General features: G+C 41.1%; 2 pseudogenes; both read right to left on the minus strand.

The window, feature by feature from the left end:
- Window positions 1–5,243: 5,243 nt before the first annotated feature.
- Window positions 5,244–6,359, minus strand: LOC132232396 (large ribosomal subunit protein uL1m-like; annotated as a pseudogene).
- Window positions 6,360–18,003: 11,644 nt separating this feature from the next.
- On the minus strand, window positions 18,004–18,734 carry LOC132233831 (ras-related protein Rab-9A-like; annotated as a pseudogene).
- Between the last annotated feature and the right edge of the window lie 1,561 nt (window positions 18,735–20,295).

Genomic DNA, 20,295 nt, shown 5'->3' on the forward strand with positions numbered 1-20,295 from the left:
TTACAGTAGGTGCTCAAGGGTTGGGTAGGGTGGGAGGCAGGCTCCTGGAAGCCTGTGTGGATGGTAGCTGAATGGAAAGGACCTGGAAGTATTTGGAAAAGAGTGAACTTGTGGTGCACCTCGGAGGGCTATACTGAGAACTGGTGTCAGCTTTGGCACAAAGCAGGACCTTTCCAAGGACCACGCAGACTTAAGCAACAAGCTTATCTGTGTCTGCAAGGTGAACTGACCCAGAGGCATTTACTTCCTCAGCATTGCATAAGCTTCTCAGACATTTGTGTAACCTGAGCGGGGGAAGAAAGCCCCTCCAATAAAGACTGACATTGAGTTTCCCACCAGGCAGGGTATTGGCCAAGACTTGGAGTTAATCTGGTTCACAGAGAAATAAAATAATACAGCTTCCAATCTTTCATATGATCCCGGCTGTTGTGTTGATTCAAAAGGGATCTTCTTTCAAGCTTAGTTCCGATTTATAGACTTACACTCCACTGAACCACAGGGTAAGAATCTGCTGGGAGCAACTGGGTTTTTAACTCAAAAAGGTTTGAATTGTGAGCAAGAGCACAGACAAATAATATAAAAACAGAGGATGATGTCACCCAGGAGTCAGCTGAGCCCCTGCAGGCTATGGAGCTGAGAGCTGCACTTTGCCTTGCCTTCTTCTGAAAATGTGCACACTTCTGCATTATGGCAGCTTATAAAATAGTCACTTTTGGTCCCTGGCAGGCAATAGACACTTATCAGAGGTTCAAATTTTACACCGTCATCAACAAATATAGTACTTGTATACCTCCTGTAAACATATGTTAAATATAGAAGCCTTCAAATCTTTGTCAGGTAAGGAGATGAATAAGTGTTATGGGATGCCTTGGTGTTTTTAGAAACTTTGATGACGTTTTAAAAAATGAGAAAATAATATGATTTTTTTAAATGTAGGCACTTTGTGAATTTACTTTTGCAAAAAAAATAACTCTTTATTTTGGAAAATATTTTCAGACAGTCTTTTAATAACATAAGTGACAATCAAGGGACCCCCCCCCCTTGCTTTTGGGAAAACTGGGATGCTATCATTTATTTCTATACAGATGTTGAGATAAATAAGCTAAATGCTCTGGGTGATCATGAAAATTGATTTTATGTCTCTGCAGACTTTGTTGTTTCTTTGGAATAAGTGGATCTTTTCTCTGGATAGATGGCGTGCATGGTCAAGCTGGGGCCCATGGGCGACTAGCTACAGAGCCTATAGGAGAGACAAGACAGCCTCACAGTCACCTCCCTCTGCAGAAGAAAGGGTGGGAGGTAACTGGCCTGGCTTGACACGACTTTGTAGGCATTTTTCTCTCGGTGTTGTTCAAGACAGAGTATGCCACGCTTCTGGTAATGCAGGTGGACTGTGTTTCTTTGTGTGTCCTGCTGGAGCCGGAGGCCAGATCACTTCAGGAGATAGAGGGAGGGATGGGGTCGGCAGCCTTTCGCTGAAGGGACTGTATGTTTCCTCTCAGTCACTCTGAGAAGAGGCAGGTTGTGGCTGAGGGAAAGACAAGGTGGGGCACAGACTAGAAGGGGGTGAAAAATCTCTTCTTCTTCCCCAGCAGAAGGGCGTAAAATGCAGAGCACGTCTGAGCATTTCTGTAGGGGAGGGGGCTGCTTCCTCCCTCCAGGTGGAAGCAGGAGGCAGCCGAAGGGACCTCAGAGCAGGTCTGAGTTTGGAGTTTCAGGGGAGCCACATGCAGCAGTACGATGAGGCACTGTACCATGTAAAGTCCATTTCACTGTGCCCAAACCCTCGGTGATGTCTTGTTCATTTCCACTTAGTTTTTGCAGGGCTGTGAGGGATCAAGGGAAGGTTTGAGTTGGGCTTGCAAAGAGGCTGTGGAGTCCTCCCCCTGAGGTCAGAGTTGGGGATGCAGTGATGGGGCCAAGGGCCAGTAATCTCCAAGAATCATGGTCAGCAGCATTAGGCTAGGCAGCGAAGAAGAACCAAGGGGACTTGCTGTACCCACAGGAGACAGTATCCTGCATGTTCTCAAAAATACCTAGGGGTTTCTTTGCAAGGACTGGGGTCCAAAATCTTACTAGTGGGGTCTGGAACTTCATCATGAAGGTATTTAATAGAAATGTGGTCATCCAAGATTACAGTTGCAGGCTGGTGAGAAGTTATTTGGATTTATTATAGGCAGTATCTCCAGGTGAGATGGCAGGAGACCAGGCCAAGCTGCTCTCATTCTGTGCCCTGAATCCGTCCTACTTTCTCGTGAGACTCTTCCACTCCACTTCCTGCTGCCATCACCCAGCCTGGCCCCAGGAAATGCTGCTCCTTCTGCAACACTTCGGTCTAAGCAAGGATAAAGCTACCGTCCTTAAATCTCTTGAGCATAGTGTTATCTCAATACAAAAAACACACAAAACTTGTACTAATATAAATACATTTTGTATTTTATCTCAAAAAAATATATGTAAGCAAACATTGAATTCTAATTAATCATAAACAGGCTGAATTGTTTTAGGCTATATGTTTGAAATTTTTCATAATAAAGTATTGGCAAAAAAATACATTGTTTAAAGACATTAAAGACAACTAGAGGCCCGATGCACGAAATTCATGCAAGAGTAGGCCTTCGCAGCCCAGGCTTTGTCCAGAAGGTCATCTGGAAGGTCGTCCAGATGGTCGTTCAGCTGTTCAGCCATTTGGTTTATTTGCATATTATGCTTTTATTATTATAGGTACAAAGTTTTTCCATATGAAGCACTTCACTCCACTGCTAGAGCAATTTCACTGGCATCTCTGAGTTCCTTCTCTATGCTCTAGCCTGTCTGCAGGTTGGAAATGTAGGACTCTTTCACTTTATAATTTTCACATACATTTTCAGAATAGTCATAAAATGATCTCATTTTGGTTCCTTTACCCTCTCTTCACTTCACACAACGTGAAGAAACTGATGAATAAATTTATCTAAGGCTATTTTAAAGATTCAAGTAAAAGAGGTCCGAGAAGCCAGTCCAGTCTCTCTCCAGGCAGGAGGTGAAATCCCAGGAAAGTCTCAGCATAAGAGGGTGGTTTTGGAATTGCAGACCCAAGTCCTATAGGGAAGAGCTAAAAGAGGGACCAAGGGATGGAAACCAAAGCCCCTGGCTGACCAGCTGAGCCCAGCTGGCCCCTGGCACCGCTACTTATGCCAGGCTCTAGGGCATGGTCACATATTATTTCACCCCATTTCACAACAACCTTGTAAGGTTGTGTTTTTAATCCTCATTTTACAGCTAAAGATATCAAAGGCCCAGAGCAAACTGCAAAGTGGCAGACTTCTGATTGGAAGCAAGTTCCGCCTGACTCCATAGTGTGTGCTCTGCCTCTCCAGCAGGTTTTTCTCACACTTGAGCAGACCAGATGAGTATCCTGACTTCAGGCTGATCTGTTCTGATGCTGAGAGCCAGCAAACTGAGCCCGTGGGCATAAAGCTGAGACTCCAAATTCCCCTGGCAAATGGCCCTTATTTTAAAAGTTCTTATCTTTCCATTCCGCTCACGGTAATTTTCGAACTTCTACTTCTAATAAAATAGATATTTTTGTATTATTACTTAAAACAAGGTACAAAGGGTTATTATTGCCTTTCTATTTAACCTGGTGACGTTTTTATTTCCTCACTCTCTAAATGACAGCTTTAGAATGCAATTACCTTTCTTATCTCCCACCCTCTCCCAATTCCTGTTTTTTGAGATATGCCTAGGAATAGGCATAGTACTTATTTTTCTAAGATGGCCTGGAACTCAGTACACCTTTTCAAGGTGATGACTTCAGTCTTTATTTAAACCAGACTGTTGTCCTTTGATTTGAGATACCTCTTGCACTTGACTATCATACCGTTAATTAGATGATCAGTTTCATCTTTCCTCTTTTTCCATTTTTTCACTGAATTACTGAGCTTCAAAATAATCCCTTTTAGGCCCAGAAAGTCCCCTTGATGGTGTAATAGAATCTCTTTGAGTGCTGATTTATTATTAAATTTATATTGTCTTCTGTCTCCTCTAGCAATTACTACTATAGAAGCTAACCCAATTCTGGGTGTTCTGGTTGCTATTCATTCTTTTTTTTCTGCTAGGTTGCCTAAGACCATTTCTTTGTCCACTGTTGGCTTTGTCTGCCCCTGAGGTTTTAGTCAAAATGATAGAGTGAGTGACACTGCAGAGGCAGTGGTCTCTGCTCTGGTGGCCCTGTGATGGACAAGCAGGCAGACTGTGACCCTTCCTAGATCTAGAACCAGAGAGGAGCTCTCTGTTTCCATCCTTCTCACCAGTAAAGGCTGTGTTCCTCGGGGAAAGAGAGCAGGCAGTGTCCCTGGTTAGCTGGGTGCCCCGGGTGCCCAGCAGTTTTTCCTGGGCCACGTGGAAGCAGATTGGCATAGTCTGTCCTCTCAGGTCCTGGTGCAATAACCACAGAATGAGCCCAGGTGCATTGCAAGAAAAAGGTCTCTCTTTTCTTGGTCTCTGCCTCTGATTCATATTTGCTTTCACTTCCAATTTTAAAATTTTAATCTCACTGAAATGTGCTTCAGTTTTTAAAAATACCCAACCTTTTATTTATTATTTATTTTTTTTGCTCTAGAACCACTTTTCCCTCAAGCAATCCACCATGAATTATTATGACCTGGGGGTAGAGGAATTGGAGCCTGGACTTGCTAAAAGTATTCCCAAATCCTAACTGAACCTTAGTGAATCAACAACTAATGGGGGATGGAAGCCTGGAATCAGCAGCTTAAATATGCCTCCTAAATGATTTTTAAGTACATGCACTAAAAGTTGCGGAACGCTGCTATAGGAATATGAAAATACATACATTTTTAGAATAAAAACTTAAAACATAGCTTCATTTAATTTCCTTGTGGGGTTTTAAATATAAATTTATGGCTCTTGAAACTAGCAGTTTTCTTTTTTTATTGATGTCAGAGAGGAAAGGAGAGGGAGAGAGAAATAGAAACATCAATGATCAGAGAGAATCATTGATCAGCTGCCTCCTGCATGCCTGGGCATGTGCCCTGACGGGGAATTGAACCATGACCTCCATGATTCATGGTCGATACTCAACCACTGAGCCACACTGGCTGGGTAAAACTAGCAGTTTTCAAAGTTCTCAAGATCTTTCATGGAGTCCACAGGTCAAACATTTTTTTAAAGAAATTATACAGTTTTATGATTTTCTCTGTTGCTTCTTCATTCACTACGAATAATTTCACAATAAAACACTTTTAGGCAGCTTCTCTGCTACTTTCTTTGGTTTCCACTTCTTTAGGCAACAATGGCTCCATCTTTAGTAACAAGCCTTTGCTTGTTGAACTATAAGGAAAGCTCATATCACAAAGGGTCCTCGGGAAGGAATGAGTGGCATGTATGCAATGATAGGGGTGCTGGACGTGTGCCCAGGATACTGCACAGCCACCACACTTTGATCACGTTTCACTGTTCTCATGACATGATTAAAATCTTGTTTCTTTCCCAAATTCTGTGGTCTGTGCCTACAAACTTCACTGATAACAGCGTGCAGATTGGCAGCTATCTGGTCACTTGACATATCTAGAGTTGCTATTTTGGTCTTGAGAAAGTTCTCCCTTTCTTCGTCTACCTTAATTTCAATTCCAGTTTTGAATAGCTCAAGCATTTTGGGATGTCATGCCCAATAGAATTTTCAAGTAAGCTTTGGAAATCTTTTTTCTTTTACTTCTTTAATGGATTAAGCTCGGGCATTATTTCTGGTTCAGCTACATAAAAGTCAGGTTTAATTTTATCACCGAAAATCTTCTGAATCCAATTAGTTCCTCTTGGAAACGCAGCTACATGTTTTTCTGCTATTTTACTCTCTGATGCTTGCCCTGTAAATACAGCAACTTTATTGATTTCTGAAAGAAAGGGCGTGGCAAACTAATAACACTGGCAAATGGCTCCACTTTTTCCTTCTTCCCCAGTGCCATATCCAGTGTCAAAACAAGATAAAAAAAACTTTGCTTTGGATATGTAAAGTTCAGATTTGAAATTTCTTAAGTAAATGAATAGCTTTCTCCACCTCGTATATCTGCCTTGGGTATGAGTGTTTTAAGTAAACATCATCTTCGGGTTTGCTTTCCATAAACTGGTATGACTTTATTTTTTCTACCTCATCTTGTTTTTCATTTGATGCTTTTTCTTTGGCACCTTCTCTTTGTTTTCTTTTCAGGCTTCCTAGCAGCAGCAGCAAAATGTCTTTTAGGCACATGAACACATGCAGAACAAGGATAAAGAGGTGTCTGATAAGCCATCTTGGGAAGACTATGCCTTTGAGGTATCAAGACTCTACCCAGGGATCTGAGGGCTGCTGCCACATTGGCCATTCTGGATTGTGTTCCAAACTCCTTTTTTTTTATAATAGGGAGATGTCATTTGACTTTTTTATACTCATTCTCTTACGAATATGCAGTGGCATTTTCCAGAGGCTAACTGATGAGTGATATCACAACAAACCGAATGTAGACACAAGTAGGAGGATCTAGCTTTCTTCTATTAAGGTAGACATTAAAAAGAATTAAAAATGTAAAACAATGCCACTCTTCTCATTATATATATTCTGTTTTAAAAAATAGTTATTTTTCATAAAAAATGATATTTATGTTAACATATTGTTGTTTTAAAATAAATTAAGCATTAACATATTTTAATTACTTAGTTTTAATATCCAATATGAACGAATATGATGCACATATCAACAGATATAATTTGCATAAACAAAAGCTGTTTGGGATGTTAAATAATTTGTAAGACAGTAAAGTTGTCCTGAGCCAAAAAGTTTGAGGACTGTTGTCGCATCTGTATTTTTCCTGTATCAACGAATCCTAGAGGATTGCAATGAAAACTCTCTCCTCATCCTGGATCCACTGTTCATTCTGATCTTTGTGATTTATGACCAATCAACTGCTTGACCAGGTAAACAAATATACTATTGGGACTTTGGTGAAGCCCCTTGTCTACTCAAGAGTAAACAGTGATAGTTTCTATGAAGACTAAATAAATTTTAAAAAAACAACTTGAAAAACAAGCTCTCAGAATTTCATTCAAGTAGCCAAGTTTAGTCAACACTGAAAGAAGAACAGATGGAACATTATTAAAATAAAGATGTCTTAGGCATGCATAATATGACACAGTAAAAGCAGCGCTGTCCTTGAAGCAAGCATTTTTAGAGATAAGATTTTTATTTCTTGCTCTCTGATCTTGGGAAAACCAAACTTCTCTGGGTCTGTTTTCTCATCTGGGGTTTATATTAAAATCTAACATTTACTCATTCATTCATTCTTTTACTCAACAAATATTAAACATCTTGGCTTCAGTCACATTAAGTACTAAAGATATAGAGGTAAATGATCTTATGTCTGACTTGGAGGTATTCACAGGCTATGAAGAAGATAAATATATTTAAATTATTTAAATTATTCTGACTAAAATATCTCCCCATGTCACAACTTTTTATCTATTTACCTGCTAATTTTTCTTCACAGCAGTCATCATCACATGATGTGTTATATATTTAGGTACTTATTTGGGATGGGGAGGGAACTTATATCTATCCTCCTCACTAAACTATAAGTTTCAGGAGGACAGGGACTTTAAGACAATGTTTTTCCTGACACATGACTGACATTCAGTAAATATTTGCTGAATGAATGAAATAAAAGGGGGGGGGGGGCTAAATACATATATTAGGGAAAGAAAGAGGAAAAAGAAGAAAAGAAAGATAATGCATAGGAAACAAATCAATGTATTTATTGAAAAAAGGAAAATCAGTTGAAGTTAGGTAAAGTATTGAAGAGACAGAAAGAGTATTCCAGGAAGAGGGAAGAGCCTGTACAAAGATTTAGAAGTGTGGAATAACTCTGTTAAATACAGAGAGCTGAAATGTGTTATCTGTAGGGCAGGGGAGGGGTGCAAGAGATGGGCAGCTCTATCATTCTATGAATATAAGAAGGAATGAGGAGCGTTATGTGGTGAGAGGTCAGAACTAGGTGTGCTGCGCTGGTATATGGATTGTTTTGAGCAAAGGGTGATTTGAGCTGTGGGCTCAGGAGAAGCTTCTGCCCCTTCCCTGACTACCTAGAAGAACTTGAATTTTCCATAATGGGAGATTATCAGAAATCACCTCTTTGACCTGTCTGTAGGCCAGGAAAAACTTCTATTTATTAAACATCTCCTTTTCTTATCATACTGTAATGACCCTTTGAAGTCCCCAAGGTACCCTCCCTCATCCTAGTTCAGAATGTCTTATATACCATGTTCCCTTTCTGTCCCTAAACCTCTCTGGTGCAGGTGGTGTCTCTGACTGTGTCAAGTATGCAGAGTTGCCAAACATATGTGTGTATTAAACTTGGTTATTTTCTCTTGCTAATCTGCCTCATGTCTATGTGATTATTAGAACAGCCAGAAGATCCTTTGGGGTAAAGGAAAGTTCCTTCTCCCCCCACAGTGCACCTTTCACTTTGCTACCTGAGTGAGCAATGTGGACTTCCCTGTGACCTGTACTGATATACGTAGGAATGTTTGTGGCTATTGAAAGGGAAAACTAATGTTTTCCTTCGCTACGCACACACTACTCTCAATACCTCACTTCTGGTCACAAAATGTGTGAGGTTTTTTCTCACACTGACCAATTCTCCCAAACTTGCTGGTGTCCTACAATTTAACTCAATCCCGACACTACCTGGAGTTAGCCTCAGATTCCATAGCTTAAAGGCATCAGTCCTACAAGACTGCCCACTCACTTCAGACATCAATTGCAAGCCCAGTTCCTTACTTGAGCCTCTGAATGATTGGCTATCTATTGGAGGTTCCTACAGCCCACTCCTCAGCCTTGATAATTTGCTAGACTGACTCACAGAACTCAGTAAAATGTTGACTTCTTAGGTTAGCAGTTTATTATGAAAGGGTACAACTCAGAAACAGCTGAATGTAAAAGATGCAAAAGGTAGGCAAGTGGAGAGGGGCAAACAGCTTCCATGTCCTCTCCAGGCTCATCATCCACATATTCATCAACCTGGATGCTCAGTAACCCTGAGCTCCATACTGTAGGGATGCTTATGGAGGCTTCATTCCAAAGGCATGATTGATTAAATCGCTGGCCTGTGGCAATTCTACCTCTAGCCCTAGCCCCCTCCCGGGAGGTTGGAGGGTGGAGTTGAGAGTTCAAACCCTCCAATTTCAAGTTGGTTTCCCTGGCTATCAGTCCCCATCTAGGGGCTTTCCAAAATTCACCTAATTGACATAAACTCAGCTGCGGTTGAGGGGCTCTTTATGAATAACAAAAGATACTCCTTTCACTTCTAGAACTAGGCCAAAAGCACAAAAGATGCTCCCACTTCTCTTATTACTTAGGAAATTACCGTGGTTTTAGGAGCTGTGTATGGCAGGAAGACCAAATTCATATATGTTATTATAAATCACAGTATCACAGCCATCATCTAACAATGTTGATGATAGTATTATCGTGATTGTGGTTAATGTATACTGAGCTCTTACTATGTGAAAAGCAACGTCAATCACTTCTGACAGAAATGAGAGGCCAAAAGCTTTATTGGGAGGTCTTTTTAGGAATTGCTAATCCGGGAGACACAGATTTTGGTAGAAACCCAACTATATTCCAAGGGGAGAGGAAGGGAATCAAATTTATAAAGACAGAAAAGGGGGGCTTCCAAAAGAATTATGTAAGTTGCTTTGAAAGAGCTGTTATTTGGTGCTGGCAAGCAGACTTACACTGTGCTCTATACATGGTTAATTGCTTATGCCTTTTGCTAAGTAAAAATTTATTTTTTGATAGAGAGCTCAGTGATGCAGAGCCAGTTCCAGGAACTGGATCAGAATGTAGCCATTTGGTTTAACTCAGTTCAAAAGTTCAGGCTCATATAAGGGGTGGGGGTGGGGGGGGGGAGGGGGGCCGCGAGGGGGTGAGTTAGCTCAATGCTTCCCAGAGGCCTCTCAGCTCCATTTTACATTGCTCTCTTGACAATACCAACTCCATTGATCTGTGTGTTTTTTCCCATAGCACTTAGCATATATTATCTCACCTTCAAATAACTTCATCATGGGTTAGAGACAGTTATTGATTCCCATTTTACATAAGGACATCGGTGCTCAGAGGGGTTGTGAGACTTAAAGTAAGTGACAGAGTATTTTAATAAGATCCTCACTTGATTGGTGTGCACACTGGTCTACAGAAGTGTCTTGTAATCACTAGTGTCATCTGTTTTCCAGGATACATCATGGAGGAAAAAGGGGCCACATACCAAATTGGACAAGCTCAGGGGAGGCCAGCATGGTGGCCTTACAAACTTAGAGGCCTCCCCCAAAAAACCTACATAGGATGGTCTGAAATGAAAACTTTCTAACTAAAAGTGAGTCATGGCAGGTAGCCATGTCCTAGGGCAGTATCTGCCCTGACAAAGGTCAACCTTTACCTTAACTGGACCTGTCTATTATCTTTTTGCATCTAAGATGACATACCTTTGGAATGTCAGGGTAATTTTCTTTTACCAGACCCTTCATGGCACAATCACTGCACCAGAACCTGAGATCACACAACCCCTCATTATTATTGTTATTGTGTTAATTATTAACTGTTAACTATCCTATACCCAATTATGTAAAAGAAATAAATATGTTTCTCTTCTTTTTACTTTTTATCCAATTCCAGAGATTTCCTTGTTTTGATGTCCCTTGCCTTCAATCCATTGAGATTTTGCTTCCTAGCAGTTGTTGTTAGTTTTCCTCAAATAAACTCATAAGAATTCTCTACAGATATGGATGTTTGTCACAGTGACAGCATAATTTTTACTTCCATGAGTAAAAATGAGAGGTAAGCAGAAATTGCTGGATGAGGGCTTTAGGAAAAATTCTTCATAAAAGGAAAGCTTGGCTTGCTTGCACTTTTTTTTTACTTTTGTCATCATGTCCTAACCTTTTTACTTTTGCCTGGAATGTGGACAAGAAGCTGAGGACAAGTGGAGCTGTCTTCTTATAACCAGGAGAACTAAAACCACATCAAGAGGATGGTGAAGGGAAAGTAAAAAGAAGTTGGTATTCCTAATGGGATTGTTGAACTGTTATACCAGACTGGGACTGCTTATATCCAAACTCCATGCTGTGTGAGAAGAATTGAGTCTGTGCCGACGAAGCCATTGTAGTCAGGCTTCCACTACATGCAGCTGAAATTATTCCCGAAGCAAGCCACAAATACACGTTCACATCACGGCAAGCAAATGTCGGTTTTCATTCCTTCTGTAGGTGTGTATTTCCCCGATTGCCAAAATTTAACTACATACTGTATGGATTTAAAAGTAAATTTTAAAAGGCTTGTTTACAATAATGTTTAATCATAACTGTAGTCATATGACCAGGAATAATGACTAAATCTATGTTAGATTTTGTTTTTTTCCTTTGTTTTTAACTAAGCCCATCAAGTGACTTCTATAAGCAGCCAAAATTAGTATTGATAGAGTGCTTACCCAAACAGTACTTTGTTTTCAAAAATGAAATAACTGAGATAGAACCTTATAATAGAAACACTTAAAATGTCAGATGTCAGGCAATTCTCATTTCTGATACTCCTTAATTTTTATTTAGGCATCAGAATGAATCTGTATCCAGCATTTTGAATCTACACATAGAGCCAATAGCAAGCAGGCTGTCCCGGGCCAATTTTGCTCGGCCTGAGGACCAAATGGTCACGGGTTCGATTCCCTGTCAAGGGCTTATACCTTGATCCAAAGCCTCATACTTTGGTTACAGGTTCAATCCCCCGGCCCCAGTTAGGGCACAGGTGGGAGGCAGCCAATCAATGTGTTTCTTTCACATTGATGTTTCTCTCTCTCCCTCCCTCCTCTTCCTCCCTTTCTTCCACTCTCTCTAAAAATCAATGGAACAACTATCATTGGGTGAGGATTTTAAAAAAAGAAAAATCGAGCAGGCTGGCCTGAGAGGGCTTCTTTCCTTCTAGGCAGCATGATTTTTCTGGGGCCAGGCATTCGAGGTAGGGTAAGGAATGGAAAGACACTCTTGGAGTTGGGGATAAGAAGTCCAATACAGAGGCAGTTTTCTAGAGAAGCCGCAGAATTCATTCTAAGGTCACAACAGCCCCATAGAGTGTGCTTTGGGGAACGATGGAGGAGGGGCTGCATTCACATCGTGGCATAAGGAGAACTGAACAGGGCACTAGTAGGAGAATGGGAGTTTCCTCCCAGAGGCTCTGGGTTTGGAGCTTCCAGAGTAATATGGGATGGGACTATAACTTTTTATTTGGGTGTTAGTAAACAGTTTGATACTAGGAGTTTGGAGGATTTTGGAGGGACTGGGGTTGCATCTGTAAAATCATGTCGCTCATGTGTCTGGCAGATGGTAAATATCCACTATAAGCTTGTCAAATGTGAATATGGTCATTTGGTCTGTGCCCAAGGCAAGCTTAAGTAAAATACAAAAGCTTATTGAGAATATAAATCAAAACGGCAGTTCGGTCAAGCCAAACTGTTGAAATTAAAGATTAAGAATGAACAGGCACATCGGGGGCACCTGCTTTGTGCCGAGCTCTGCTACGTACTCTTACACGCGTTTTCACCTGTGCCTTGTTAACAGTCCTCTCCGTGGCCAAATAAACAGACCTTGTTTAGCTGGCCACACTTGAGGCCCATTGCTGCCCCTTCTGAGGACCTCCCTGCCGCCATGCCCAGGACGCTCTGCCCTGCGGAGGAGCCCAAGGGGCCGACCAGCTGGCTCTGAGCATGAGTTCCATTGTCTCGCCTTCGCTCCCCACAGGCTTCCGGGTAAGAATGACTTTTTTTCTTCTTATCTGTGTAGTGCTTTGCATTCCTACTCAGAGCTATATTTATGCCTGAAACATTTAGTGCCCTCCTATGGGTGTCCTTCCACTGAGAGAGTTACCGCGTATTCATTCCACAAGATTTGACATCTCATTTAAGGGAATGAGTGGGAAGAAGCCATGCAACAGAGAAACTGAGGTAGATACAGACTCATTCTGAATTAAAGTTATGTGTTGTAGTGTTTGGTTTTTTCCAATTACGGTTGACATATATTAGCTTCTAATCACTATGATATAGTGATTAGACATTCATATAATTTATAATGTGTTCACTCCAATAAATTTAGTACCCCTCTGATAGGTGTTATAGTTTTAATTTTGTTTAATGTACCAGACCAATGTTTCTCCAATTTGAGAACTATAGTAACCTTTTTCAGAGAAAGAAATTCTCATTCAGTCCCCAAAATGTGTCCATTTCTTCAGTGGGAGAAACACTATTTTAAGAAATAAAAGTCTTATTTTACAAAAAAATCTTTTCCAGATGTGAATTATCAGTGCAAATGACTTACCTTTTTTGTATAACAAGATGATTTTTATACCATCTTTACAATGAAAACTCAACATTTAAAATTCCTCACAAAACTTTTACGCCTCTAAGAATGTAGCAAGTCCCTCTCGCCCCCTTCCCAGTTAGAGAAAACCTATACCAGCCACAATTTTATTTCTAAAGAAAGCAATTCCCAATCACATATGGAGTCTTTTGAGGCCCTGCAATGAATGTAAAGCACCACCCTACTGGTATTTCCTCCTGTGTGAGTTGAAGGGGGGGAAAAACCCAGCGTAAAGCTTTCAACTTGTTCCTGTAAAATACAGTTAATCTGCAATCCATTTGTCTGGGTTTGCTGTGTGTGTGTGTGTGTGTGTGTGTGTGTGTGTGTGTGTGTGTGTGGCTGATGTCATAGCCACAGGCGAGGAGTTCAACTTTGTTTTCCAGAAGCTTTTAAGCCCCACTTGCATGCTTAAATGCCAGGCATCTTCTGGGTTGGGTTCTCTGACCTGGAGATACCCATTCCAACCAGTCACTGGTGTTACAAGGGCTCCAACGGCCTTAGACGAGCTTTGTCCCCTGAGATTGCTGGCTGCCCAGAACTCTGAGTCATGCTTTTGTGATGGCATTTGGTTACTTGCCATATGGTGTCTCAAAGGGTCTGGTATCATTTTCTGTAAGAAATCATTAGAATCATGTTACAGTGTCCAGGGTCTAAGAGTGGCACTTGACACTGACAGGAGAAACACACTGCTGGGTGACCTCACGTACCATTTGGAAATGGGGAAAACCGTGGGAAGGTTTGGATTAACCCCATTACAGGGCAAATCAAGGAGAGGATTGGCTGGGGCTCCCAACAAAAACTTTGTAAATCAAAAGACTCATTGTAGGCTTAGCCAGCGTGGCTCAGAGATTGAGCCTCAACCTATGAACCAGAAGGTCACGGTTCGCTTCCTGGTCAGGGCACATACCCAGGTTGTGGGCTCTATTCCCAGTAGGGGCCATGCAGGAGGCAGCTAATCAATGATTATCTCTCATTATTGATGTTTCTATCTCTCTATCCCTCCCCATTCCTCTCTCTCTAAAAAAAAAAAAATCAATAAAAACATATATTTCTTTAAAAGACTCATTGTAGGACTATTCCAAAATGTTGGACGGAAATTTCAGGGTGCTATTTATTAATAGTTCCATTTGGTGCTTATAAAAACTGTAGCTTCAAAAATACTGATCATTAAAAATATCAGAAATTTTTTGTCTTTCGAAATTTTGGTAGGACAACAAATGACCTTTTCCTGCTTCTATAGTTTTTAAGAAGTTACCTTTTCCTTCTTCTATATACTTTCTACAATTTCCAAATGAGCTACAATGATGCAAGGGTAGGGATTTAGATTCAGACAAATTGTCTCCACTGTTGAATAGCTATGTGGCCTTGGTTAAGAACTAATCTCATGCCATTTGGGTTTCCTTCTATAAAATGGGGAGAATAGTATTAACAGTATCTGCCTTCATGAGGCTCTTGTGAGGATCAAATGAGACCTTTCAAGTAAAGAGCTTACAGTGCCTGGTACACAGTAACTATCCTCAAAGTTTAGCAATTATTGTGGTTACGACTATATTTCATTAATTCTAAGGCTCACTTTTTTTCTCTCTTTAATTTTGAACTGCTTTTTAATTGGGATATATCTTACATTAGATTGTAGACATGCTTAATGGACAGTGTCTTCTTCCTGTCTTGGTAATACATGAAACAGAAATGCATCTTAAACCAATGGCATTACTTTGTGTTGGGTGAGCCGTTATTTCCCATTCTTATATTTCCTGTGGAGGATGTGAAACGATAGCATTTAGCCCTGAATGCGTCTGGCCTTTCTCTATCCCTATTATCCTCCCATTTGGAGGAGTACCTCCCCAGCTGTAGAGTAAGGCAGGAGACAGGGTGCAGAAACTCATCCCTGCCTTGCCTAGTCTTTTTGGGACTGCAGTATGGAGGGGTGAGTGGAAGCCAGGTGAGTGTTGGGCATTGAGGCATTTGCAGCAAACCTGGAGAAATAGATAAGGAGTAGAATTAATTTGGGTACCCAAATGGCTATCTTCAATGGAGCTTTAGGTGAGGCCAGGTCTCCCAGATTTTTTATCATTTTGACGCAGTCAGTCTGAACAGCTGTACAATTAACTTTTAACTGATGCAGCCTGGGCCAGAGTTTCTTTCCCTCAGGCCACGCAGGATTTTTGACTTGCTGGTTACTTCTGATTAGGAGTCTCTCTATTCACAGGTCAGTGTCTGTCTTTTATGGAGGAGGACCCAGCAAATGCATGGGGCCCATGGTGGGTCTCAGCAAACAGCCATGAGGGGCTGGTGAGCAGGCAGACATTGGCCTTGTCCTCAGCAAAGGTTCTGTTCCCCAGGGGTGGCTTTGCTGTGCAGGCTGCAGCTTGTCCTTGGATTACACAGGCAAGCATGCTCTGGCCTCCTGGGCTTCTTGGAACACCAGTGGGCCCTAGAGGGATTAATAGCTGGAGGAGCTGAGGCAGTCTCCAGTTTTAGGGGGAAAAGGACATGCTTTTAAAGCATCACACTTTTACTGCTTTTATAATGCAATGCATCTGAGGTATGTGAGTGAGAGTGTGTGTGTGTGTGTGTGTGTGTGTGTGTGTGTGTGTGTGTGTTACAGAGGTTTCAATTATTAGTGCCCGACCTTGGTAGCAGCACCAGCTGATCTGCATCCAGGATGAACTGTGACGTGTGAAGCAGCTAACCCTGCATTCATAGTGCTTGTGCAGTCAAGAATCACTCCTCACCATGTGATCTTCATTTGGCTCAGATTAGAAGGCTGGGCTCTCAGGACTAGTGAACCAGCAGCAAGAGGTAGTAAACATAGTCTCTATGGGCAAAGGCAGCAAAGATACATAAGAATGTGAATGCTATGTAACTAACTGGGGCCTACAGTCAACTCAGTATTGGGGTGATAGTGAGGGAAAACGTATGGGAAACGATGTAACTATGTCACATCTAGATTAGCACACACTCTTCATAGTTACCTGATTCTGATTCTATGGGAGCTAGTTTACAACTCTGTAAGTTGAAAATAACTGATAGCAATGCAAAGTAATTCTTGTGTATAGACATGGAAAAGATTCCTTCTGTGAGGGACAACCCTTACACTGCTATCCTGTGCAAAAGCCAGTTTTGCATTTATTTGCACATTCAACATTCCTTACTCCAAAAAAATTTGTGCTTCTTTGATTTTTCCTTTGATCCAGTTGCCTGGTTCTTCCATTGAATCAATTAGTTAAATAAAATCACTAGCACATGTTTATTTTATATATACATATGTCATGATTTTGCTCCTTTTAAAAAATATATGTTTTTATTGATTTCAGAGAGGAAGGGAGAGATAAGAAACATCAATGATTAGAGAATCATTGATCAGCTGTCTCCTGCACACCCCCCAATAGGGATCAACCCACAATTTAGGTATGTGCCCTGACCTGGAATTGAACCATAGCCTCCTGGTTTATAGGTCGATGCTTAACCACTGAACCATACCAGCCAGGCTGATTTTTCTACTTTTGAAATATTTTTTAACACTAGAAATGTGGAGTTCAAAAGGGAATTGGAAATTTAGAAGGTTTTTAATATACTTGATGGGAAAGAATGGAACCTCAAATAAGACTGGGATGCCACCAGGTCAAATTAGACTATGTTCAAGTGTCAATATCTTTTTTCCCCCAAATGCATTATATTTTAATCTTTTCTTAATCCTCACCTGAAGATAAGTTTATTGATTTTAGAGAGGAAAGGGAGAGAGAGAGAGAGAGAGAGAGAGAGAGAGAGAGAGAGAGAGAGAGAGAAGAAGAAGAAGAAGAAGAAGAAGAAGAAGAAGAAGAAGAAGAAGAAGAAGAAGAAGAAGAAGAGGAGGAGGAGGAGGAGGAGGAGGAGGAGGAGGAGGAGGAGGAGGAGGAGGAGGAGGAGGAGGAGGAGGAGGAGGAAGAGGAGGAGGAAGAGGAGGAAGGGAAGGGAAGGGAAGAGAAACATATCTGCCTCCTGTATGTGCCCTGACCAGGAATCAAACCCACAATCTTTTTCATGTGTATATGGAACAATGCTTCAACCAACTGAGCCACCCAGCCAGGGCAGATCTTAATCTTTAATATCCAGCATTATTGCTTTAGGAATTTTTCCCTGAACAAGGAATAGAGCACTACTTACATAGAAATATATAGGGTGTCCCAAAATTCACGCAAGATATGCAATTGAATTAAATTGCAAATCTTGCATGAATTTTGGGACACCCTATACATGCATAAAAAGTAGTTCTCCATTTTCCCAGGGACAAAAAACAATAACTTCTTGAGTATTCAAGTATTTTGTTGTAATTAAAGTCTTAGTCATCTCATTTATTAGCTCTGTAACATATTTAAATTAAATGTAATTAGACAACCGTTACAATTTATAAATGTAAGGCGCCATTATTGAGTAAATGGTTTCGTCCATGAGTGGATGTGTCCCTTCTCCCACCCACTAATGAAGCAGCAGTGTGGTTAGTGCAATTTTATGAGTAGATGATCCATTGCTGCAAATGCTAATTCTCTCCACCTTGTGTGTATGTGTGAGTTGGTTAAAAGGCTCAAGCAGCCTCTATAATGATAAACAGCGAGATGAGCTAGGCTTGGGCTTTTGGTGCAGATGACCATATCTGTCTGAATCAGGTGGTCTGACCCATCCTCCTTAGCAAGCAGTCTTCCAACGGCTTCCTCAAAGGCAGATGTGACATTCGTGGCATCTTTTGCACTTGTTTCAAAGTAAAGGTAGTCCCCATTATTCCTTCATCAGGCTTAGGGTTCTTCTGCAGATCACTTATGTCACCCTTGTTACCCAAATCACAAAAGAAAAGCCTTCAGACTCTTTTACATCTGGTAATAAAAAATTCTTTCTTCCAGTTACTCAACTTCTGAAAGCTTTGAGAATCATTGACACTAAAAGTGAGCAGGCAACCGTCAGAACCGATGTAAAATGGTGTCCTCGGGTTTCTAAACTGCTCTTGACCAGCCGCGTCCCAAATTCACATGGTAACAAAATGTCCATCTAACTCCAAATCTTTATTTTAAAATCCCACATCTATTGTATAGAAGAGCTGGGTACCAAATTTATTAGTCACCTATCTATTCATTAGAGAACTCTTCACAACTTCACCATCCCCAAGAAGAATTACTTTTAAAAGTGGTGATTTTCCTGCCATTATTAACCTCAAGATCTTTGATTTCAGAACCTTTAATTGTTCAGTTCAAGCATCATCATTATCTCTAGGGTTCTTGGGAAGATTTACTGAGACACAGAGGAAAGCAGTTCACCATTGTGCCACCCTCATTGTAGGAACGCAGGAAGTTTCTCTCGGCCACACAGAGGACGTCTGGGAGTTCCCAGCTGGCCTGTCCAAGTGCAATGAGAAAAGTGAGAGGGTTGGGGACCCGGCAGGCTGGACAAGGTGGCAGGGTTGCCCCCACCCAGTGCCCAGGGAACAATGTCAAGCAACAATATCTTCAATGTCCTTTTCTGAGAGGAGAAAGTATGCGTAGATGGATTTCTCCCCCCATCTAGAAAATTCATAGTCCAAAAAAATCTTTCCAATAACTATTTCCCAATTGATTTGAAGCTCATAGGTCATGGCCTCCAGACAACTGGCATACACTCTGGCAAACTGATACAGCTCAAACCAAGGAGGTATCTACCTTTCCTCAATGCCGCTGAGTCTCTGCAGTGTCTTTGCCAACTCTTTTTGGTTTAGACTAAGTATCAAATTCGGAGAATATAATTTTGTTCTGGGCTAACTGCCCTAGGAACTAAAGATCGAGTTATTTTGGAGGCAAAATCAAAACCGTCTCAGCAGTGGTTCCAGGATGCTATTCAATGAGGAAGCATTCATAATGGGGGATCTCAGAACTGCTAATGTTTCCCTCCCAGGGGTGGCTGCACCCCAGGATTAATGGTGAATAGAACACAAAACTAAAGAATGTGTTTGGGAAACCCTCCTGAGGTTTCCTCCCATGTGAAGGCCATGCATTAGATAACGCTTTCCACTCCCTTACTTATCAGACCGGTGAGTTGAGAAGGAGAAAATGGGCGCGAAGAGCATAGGCTCCTCATTTCCCTGCCTTCTGAGAGTGAGCTGCCCAAAAGGGAACCTGCGCCTTCCTCCTCACATGCAGAGGACAGCCTGCCCATGGGAGAGGGACTGTCCAATTCCGGTTCCAATATTAGGAAGCTCACCCACAGATACAAGCCCCCTTCTCCAGTACTAGTTTTATCGGTAAAAAAAAAATCACATTACACAGCAACTTGCATAATAATTTATTTTTTTAAGGAAGCACATTATACAGCACAACAATGGGTATGAATTCTTTTAAAATTACATAGCTATACTATATGCTAATATATATTAATGTAATATATATTAATACTGTGGGTGAACTAGCTTTAGATATGATGAGGCCTGGATAAGATTAATACCAACCCAAAGGCCTTTGAGAGTTCAACACCCTCCCCTGAGGTTTACTTCTTAATGTGCCTATCTGCCTCTGCACTTCTATACCCTTGTACACTGATTTGTTTCACCTTACAAAACTCATATGTAAAATAGTCCTTTCTCAAGAAATCTGTTCCCTGTAAGCCTTTTGTGAGTTTTTGCTGACTATTGAAGGCTTAAACGTGTGGTGTTGATTACTTAGACTCCTATCTCAATAGGTCTTCAGACTTTATCCTGCCTGATTCTGGAAGCTTTGGTGCGAGCCAACATCTGGCCCCAAGAGAAAGGTGATAGAATAAAATTTTATCTTTATCATTAGATATGTATATGTATGGATATATTATATAAGTATATATACATATACACGAATATGTCTGTGTTTATAATAGCATGTGTATGTATAAAAT

This window comes from Myotis daubentonii, chromosome 4 (genome assembly GCF_963259705.1).
Source record: "Myotis daubentonii chromosome 4, mMyoDau2.1, whole genome shotgun sequence".
NCBI lineage: Eukaryota > Metazoa > Chordata > Mammalia > Chiroptera > Vespertilionidae > Myotis > Myotis daubentonii.